The sequence below is a fragment of the Chiloscyllium plagiosum genome, chromosome 48, assembly GCF_004010195.1.
Source record: "Chiloscyllium plagiosum isolate BGI_BamShark_2017 chromosome 48, ASM401019v2, whole genome shotgun sequence".
Classification (NCBI taxonomy): domain Eukaryota; kingdom Metazoa; phylum Chordata; class Chondrichthyes; order Orectolobiformes; family Hemiscylliidae; genus Chiloscyllium; species Chiloscyllium plagiosum.
The window spans coordinates 7,880,099-7,886,507 of record NC_057757.1 but is presented as its reverse complement, the minus strand read 5'-3'; the positions used below and the strand labels follow the sequence as shown (position 1 = coordinate 7,886,507).

Genomic DNA, 6,409 nt, shown 5'->3' with positions numbered 1-6,409 from the left:
AGACATACCCATTTATACTCACACTCACACACATGCATCCACTCTCTCACAGACACTCACAACCCTCCCCACCCCAACACACACGCACGCACACACACACGCACAAACACACATGCACACACATATATAAGTCTGTGGAGTGATTTTGTACTTGCAGAGTTACATTGTACTTTGCTCAAAACCTGCATGAACCCGTGTAAGATTCTGTGAATTCACTTTTTTTAGATTGGACTCAGTCTGACCAATGTGGCACAGCCAGTCTCACGCAGGGGAGGTCACACCTTCTGGGCTGACAGACACCAAGTTCACTTGAGAATGTAACTTTGAAAAAAGGTTTTGTGATTTACATATAAAAGAACTGAAACCAACATGGTCATTCTAAACGATGAGAGACTTAACAAACAATCCGGGTCTATTTTAATATATAATTTGAGTTACATCACACTGTCAACTTTTGCGATAAATTCTGTGTCTTACGATCTTATTCTCCACAACCACCTGATGAAGGAGCAGCGCTCCGAAAGCTAGTGCTTCCAAATTAACCTGTTGGACTCGGGTGTTGTGGGATTTTTAACTTTGTACACACTAGTCCAACACCGGCATCTCCAAAGCAGAGGGAAAGGATGACATTGGGAACAGAGATGAGGAGGAACATCTTCTGAAACTCATTTCTGCAGAGGGCTTTGGAGACCAAGTCATTGAGAGTCTTCAAGACAGAGATAGATAGGTTCTTGATTAGGAAGGGGGTCAAGGGTTACAGAGTGAAGACAGGAGAGTGGAGTTGGGGAACAGGTCAGCCATAATCGAATGCCAGAGAAACCCTGATGGGCCAAATGGCTTAATTCTGCTCCTGTATTCCATTGTTTCATTTTTGGAGGGGTTTTTTTGCAAAAAAACTAAAAAAGGAAATCTTTATGGTACACAAACAATTACTAAAGTGGTTCAGATCTATACATCGTTAGGGTAAGTTAGGGTAAGTTGATAGGGTTGTTAAGGAGGTGTATGGTGTTTTGGTTTTCATGAGAAGGGGGATTGAGTTTAAGAGCCATGAGGTTTTGCTGCAGCTCTATAAACCCCCTGGTGAGACCGCACTTGGAATATGGTGCCCAGTTCTGGTCACCATCATTACAGGAAGGATGTAGATGCTTTAGAGAGGGCGCAGAGAGATTTACCAGGAGGCTGCCTGGATTGGAGGGCATGTCTCATGAACAGAGGTTGGGTTTCCACACTAAAGGTGTGACTTGATAGAGGTGTACAAGGTATTGAGAGGCCTGGACGGAGTAGACAGCCGGAGACCTTTCCCAAGGGCAGAAACGGCTATCACGAGGGCTCATAATTGTAAGGTGATTGGAGGAAGGTTTAGGGGAGATGTCAGAGGTAGCTTCTTTACACGGAGAGTGCTGGGTGTGCGGAATGCACTGCCAGCGGTGGGAGTAGAGTCAGAGACATTAGGGACATTTAAGCGACTGCTGGACAGCAAATGGATGGCAGTGAATTGAGGAGTGTGTCGGTTAGGTTGATCTTAGATTAAAATAAATGCTTGGCACAACATCGTGGGCTGAAGGGTCAGTACTCTACTGTACTGTTTTATCGTCTATGTTCTATATGGTTGTTGCGTACAAACATTGAGTTTTGAATTTCTGGATAGTTACAACTAATCCAAAGGCATTTTGAGATGGGTTTGGGTTCGCTATTCCCCCCACCCCCTTATCCAGTGCTTTGTACATGGTGTCCACGCGGACACTGTCCACCTTTGACCTCCAGGTGAAGGTGAAGGTGGCCCGAGTGACAGCAATGGCGCCATCTTGGGGAATGGGCCGGACTTGCTCCATGTGCAACAGCAGAGAGAGAGAGAGAGACAGCGCTTCACACCTGGTGACCAGGTTTTTACCCAGAATTCCTGGAGAGGGGGAACGGTGCTCCCAAAAGCCCAGTTCCTGCCTCAGCTCAGCGATGCGCTCCTCCAAGTCTTGGTGTATATCCCAAACTCTCTAGACCATATTGCCAGCCCCTTCGGATAATCCGTCCTGACGGGGAAGGGGGTAAAGGTTCGGTTGGCCCAGTTCCTGAAGAAACATGGCCTCACTCTTGCCTGGGTTTCTCTTGGCTCCCCAGGCCAGTTCAAACTGGTCGTAGACGCCCATGAGTCTGACAGTGCATCCAAGCAGAAAATAGAAATGCCATCCATGAAGATGGAGACCTTAACCTGTAGGCCTCTGCTACCTGGAATAGCTTCCCCCACCCCAGGTTCTCATCCTTCCTGATGGACTTGGCGAACGGCTCTATACCACACACAGACAACGTAGGAGAGTGTGGGCAACCCCAGCTGAGTCCAGATCCGATTGGGAAGCTATGTGATTCCTAACCGTTCATTGGGACTGCATGGATGACGTTGGTGTACAGCAGTGTGGGGAGAGGGATACCGGATGTGGAAAGGGAGAAGGCCTCAGACTGGGAAGTGAAGAAGGCGGCACGGTAGCTCAGTGCTTAGCACTGCTGCCTCACAACACCAGGGTCCCAGGTTCGTTTCCGGCCTCGGGCGACTGTCTGTATGGAGTTTGCACCTTCTCCCTGTGTCTGTGTAGGTCCCCTCCGGGCGCTCCGGTTTCCTCCAACACTCCAAAGATGTGCAGGTTAGAATGAATTGGCCGCGCTAAATTGCCCAGAGTGTTCAGGGATGTGTAGGTCAGGTGCATTAGTCAGAGGGAAATATAGAGTAATAGGGGAATGGGTCTGGGTGGGATACTGTTCAGAGGGCTGGTGTGGACTTGCCAGGCCTAAAGGTCTATAAGGTCTGGAAGCTGAGCTGGGTGGGGACACGAGTATGTGACAGGGAGAATCCAGGAACTGGGAGGCCCTCTGCTGTTTAGATTAGATTAGATTACTTTACAGTGTGGAAACAGGCCCTTCGGCCCAACAAGTCCACACCGACCTTCTGAAGCGCACCCACCCAGACCCACACCCCTACATTTATCCCTTACCTAACACTACAGGCAATTTAGCATGGCCAATTCTACCTAACACTACAGGCAATTTAGCATGGCCAATTCACCTGACCTGCACATTTTTGGAATGTGGAAGGAAACCGGAGCACCCGGAGGAAACCCACGCAGACACGGGGAGAATGTGCAAACTCCACACAGTCAGTCACCTGAGGCGGGAATTGAAACCGGGTCTCTGGCGCTGTGAGGCAGCAGTGTTAACCACTGTGCCACCGTGCCGCCCACACCCCTGACTGACTACAGGAAGATGATGCAGTCCATATCCTGGACTTTGACACTGAAGAAGTGGCGATATATTCCCAAGGCTGGATGGGGAGTGGCTCGGAGGGGAAATTGTAGGGAGTTTGTGTTCCTATGCGTCTACTGCCCTCGTCCTTCGAGATGGAAGTGGTCGTGGGCTTGGAAGGTGCTGTCTAAGGATCTTTGGTGACTTCCTGCAGTGGTGGGAATAAACGAGAGAGAGAGAGAGAGGAGTGAGAGAAAGAAATGCTGAGGAACAAAGAAATGAAATGGGGCTGCGGGGTGGGGAAGGGTGCAAGCATTCAGACAGAGTGAGGGGACAGAGAAAAACTCTGGGGAAGATGAGAGAGATGGGAGTAAAGATAGTCAGCGCAGGAGTGTGAGAGAAAACTTGAACAGGCAGAGAGGTGTTGTGGGCTGAAGGTAGTGATCGGTAACTGTGTTTAGTAGAAGGAGGTGAAAGAGTGAGGGAGGAGGAGACAGAGAGAGACAGAGAGAGAGTTGGGGGGATGTGAGGTCTGAGGCCTAGGAACCCTTTGTTTTGGAGTGAGATGCTGTTGATAAGGTGAACACCGAGGCAGAGGAAAGGGTGGAGGGGGCAGACAGCTGACAGGATGTGGTGTTGGAGAGAGTTGGGTGGCTGAGTAAGGTGTCTAAGCATTCACTCGATCAAAGCACCAAACCCCGCAGGACTCCCAGTGTGCGGGCGGCTCCCACATATCCCAGCTCAGGGCAGGACTACGTTCAGGAAGGACGTTCTGACCCTGGTGTGGGTCCAGAGGAGAACGGTCCCAGGAATGCAAAGTCTAACAATAAGAGGGATGTTTGAGGACTCTGGGTCTCTATTCGATGGAGTTGAGAAGGATGGGGAGGGTGGGGGGGGATCTAATTGAAACAGCCAGAATAACAAATGGCCTGGACAAAGAGGATGTTGGGAAGATGTTCCCATTGGGAGGAGGGACTAGGACCCGAGGGCACAGCCTTAGAGTGAAGGGAAGAGCTTTTAGAACGGAGATAAGGAATAATGTCTTCAGCCAGAGAGTGGGGAATCCCTGGGATTCACTGCCACAGAGGGCTGTGGGGGCCGGGTCATTGACTGTATTTAAGATGGAGTTGGATAGGGTCTTGAATATCAAGGGGATCCAGGGTTACAGGGAGACAGCGGGAGAATGGGATTGAGAAACCTAACAGCCATGATTGACTGGCGGAGCAGAATCGATGGGCTGAATGGCCTAGTTTCTGCTCCTATGGCCTTATGGACTGGGCTGGGAAGTGGAGGGGGCAATGGTGGCTTTGTGGGCAGAAGGGAGGAAGGAGGGGGTGAACTGACACGCTCAACTGCGGGCACAACTCAGTGAGCTCCGTGGCCAGAGATGATCCCTGGGGCTGGGTGAATGGAGTCCAGCAGCTGGCGGGGGGGGGGGAGTGGGGAGACCAGGCTCTGGGGGCTGAGGAGGCTTTTAACATCTCGAGCTCCTTTTACCTCTGAGCTTCACCGACCAGCTCACCACCCCGCCAACACTTCCACCCCTAAAGTCACCTTCCCTGCAGCTCTGTGGTCTCCGAAGGGGCAGGAGATGGCCGTCCCAGAGACCAGCCCTGCGACTTGTCCCAGTGCAGGCAAAACACTTTTTGATTTCTAACAGTGAGATTCAGCACGAACCCGTCTTCCATCCAGTCTTTGTCACACTCTCTGTCACCCTCTGTCTGTCACACTCTCTGGTCTGTCACACCCTGTCTGTCACACTCTCTGTCACCCTCTGTCTGTCACACTCTCTGTCTGTCAGATCCTCTGTCTCCCACCCACACACTCTCTCTGTCACACCCTCTGCCTCCCACCCACACACTCTCTCTGTTACATTCTCTGTCTGTCACTCTCTCTCTCTCTCTCAGCCGCAGTTTCTCTCGCTGGGCAGTGGGCAGGCAGCTACAGAAAGCAACCAAAGAACACAGGGCAAACCTGGCTCTTAACTTCCCTCTCTGCTGTTCTCTCTTTCTCTCTCCACAGCCGTCTCCCTCTGCCCCTCGCTTTCCTCCACACTCACTTTCTCTCTGCTGCTGTCTCTCTCTCTCTCTCTCTCTCTCCCTCACTCTTTCTTCTTCTGTCTCTGCTTCTGTCTGCCACTTTCCCTGCAGCGCGCTCCCTCCCTCCCTCCCTCCCTCCCTCCCTCGGCCTCTCTCAGTGCAGCTTTACACTTTGGCTTCCTTGTCACTTACCTCACTGCTGGTCCTGCATTGTGTCAAAGGCTGCGTCCGTCGCCCTTCGTGGCAGTTTGCCGAGAGTCGTGACGGAAAGCGGGCGACACGTCCGAAGCTGTGACAGCGCCAGTCACCGAGGTGTCAGCGCAGCAGCTGAGAAACCACCTCAGTGTAATGTACGGCACTCTGAGGAAGGAGCAGAGGCGAGGGAACCCAGTGTCTGAAGGACGAGGGGTGGCGCTGATGTTGAGATGACTGTTAAAGTCAGAACTTAGAACGAGCACCAAGTAAAGGCCTCAGGAAAGAAGCAGAGGCGCTGCCAGTGAGGGGTGTGTGAACGAAGGAGTGGGTGAGAGAGAGGGGGGGTGCTCGGATCTGGTCAGACCACAGCGCAGCGTGGAGCTCAGGGAAAGGTGTCGCACCCTTCGGCCCTCCAAGCCGACCCAGATGCCCTATCTAAACCTGTCACCTATTTTCTCAGGGTCTGTGTCCCTCTGTTCCCTGTCCCTTCAGGTATCTGTCCAGGTACATCTTCAATGGCTCCATCGTGCCCACCTCCGCTGCTGGCACGTTCCAGGCCCCCACCACCGTCTGCACGAAGAAACGATTGCCCTGGATGTTGCCAGGGTTGGAGGGTTTGAGCTACAGGGAGAGGCTGAACAGAGTCATAGCATCATAGAGATATACAGCACGGAAACAGACCCTTCGGTCCAACCAGATATCCCAACCCAATCTAGTCCCACCTGCCAGCACCCGGCCCATATCCCTCCAAACCCTTCCTATTCATATACCCATCCAAATGCCTCTTAAATGTTGCAATTGTACCAGCCTCCACCACATCCTCTGGCAGCTCATCCCATACACATACAACCCTCTGCGTGAAAAAGTTGCCCCTTAGGTCTCTTTTATATCTTTCCCCTCTCACCCTAAACCTATGCCCTCTAGTTCTGGACTCCCCGACTCCAGGG

The 6,409-nt window shown here is 51.8% G+C and overlaps 1 protein-coding gene across 2 annotated transcripts in view; it reads right to left on the bottom strand.

Annotated features, from left to right (window-relative positions):
* LOC122544369 (lysophosphatidic acid receptor 4-like) overlaps window positions 1–5,616 on the bottom strand; it is a 25,211-nt gene extending 19,595 nt beyond the window's left edge. For both annotated transcript variants that reach the window (XM_043683606.1, XM_043683607.1), the window contains exon 1: window positions 5,460–5,616. The gene's annotated coding sequence lies outside the window, so the exon portion shown is untranslated. The remainder of the gene's footprint in view (window positions 1–5,459) is intronic.
* Window positions 5,617–6,409: the final 793 nt, after the last annotated feature.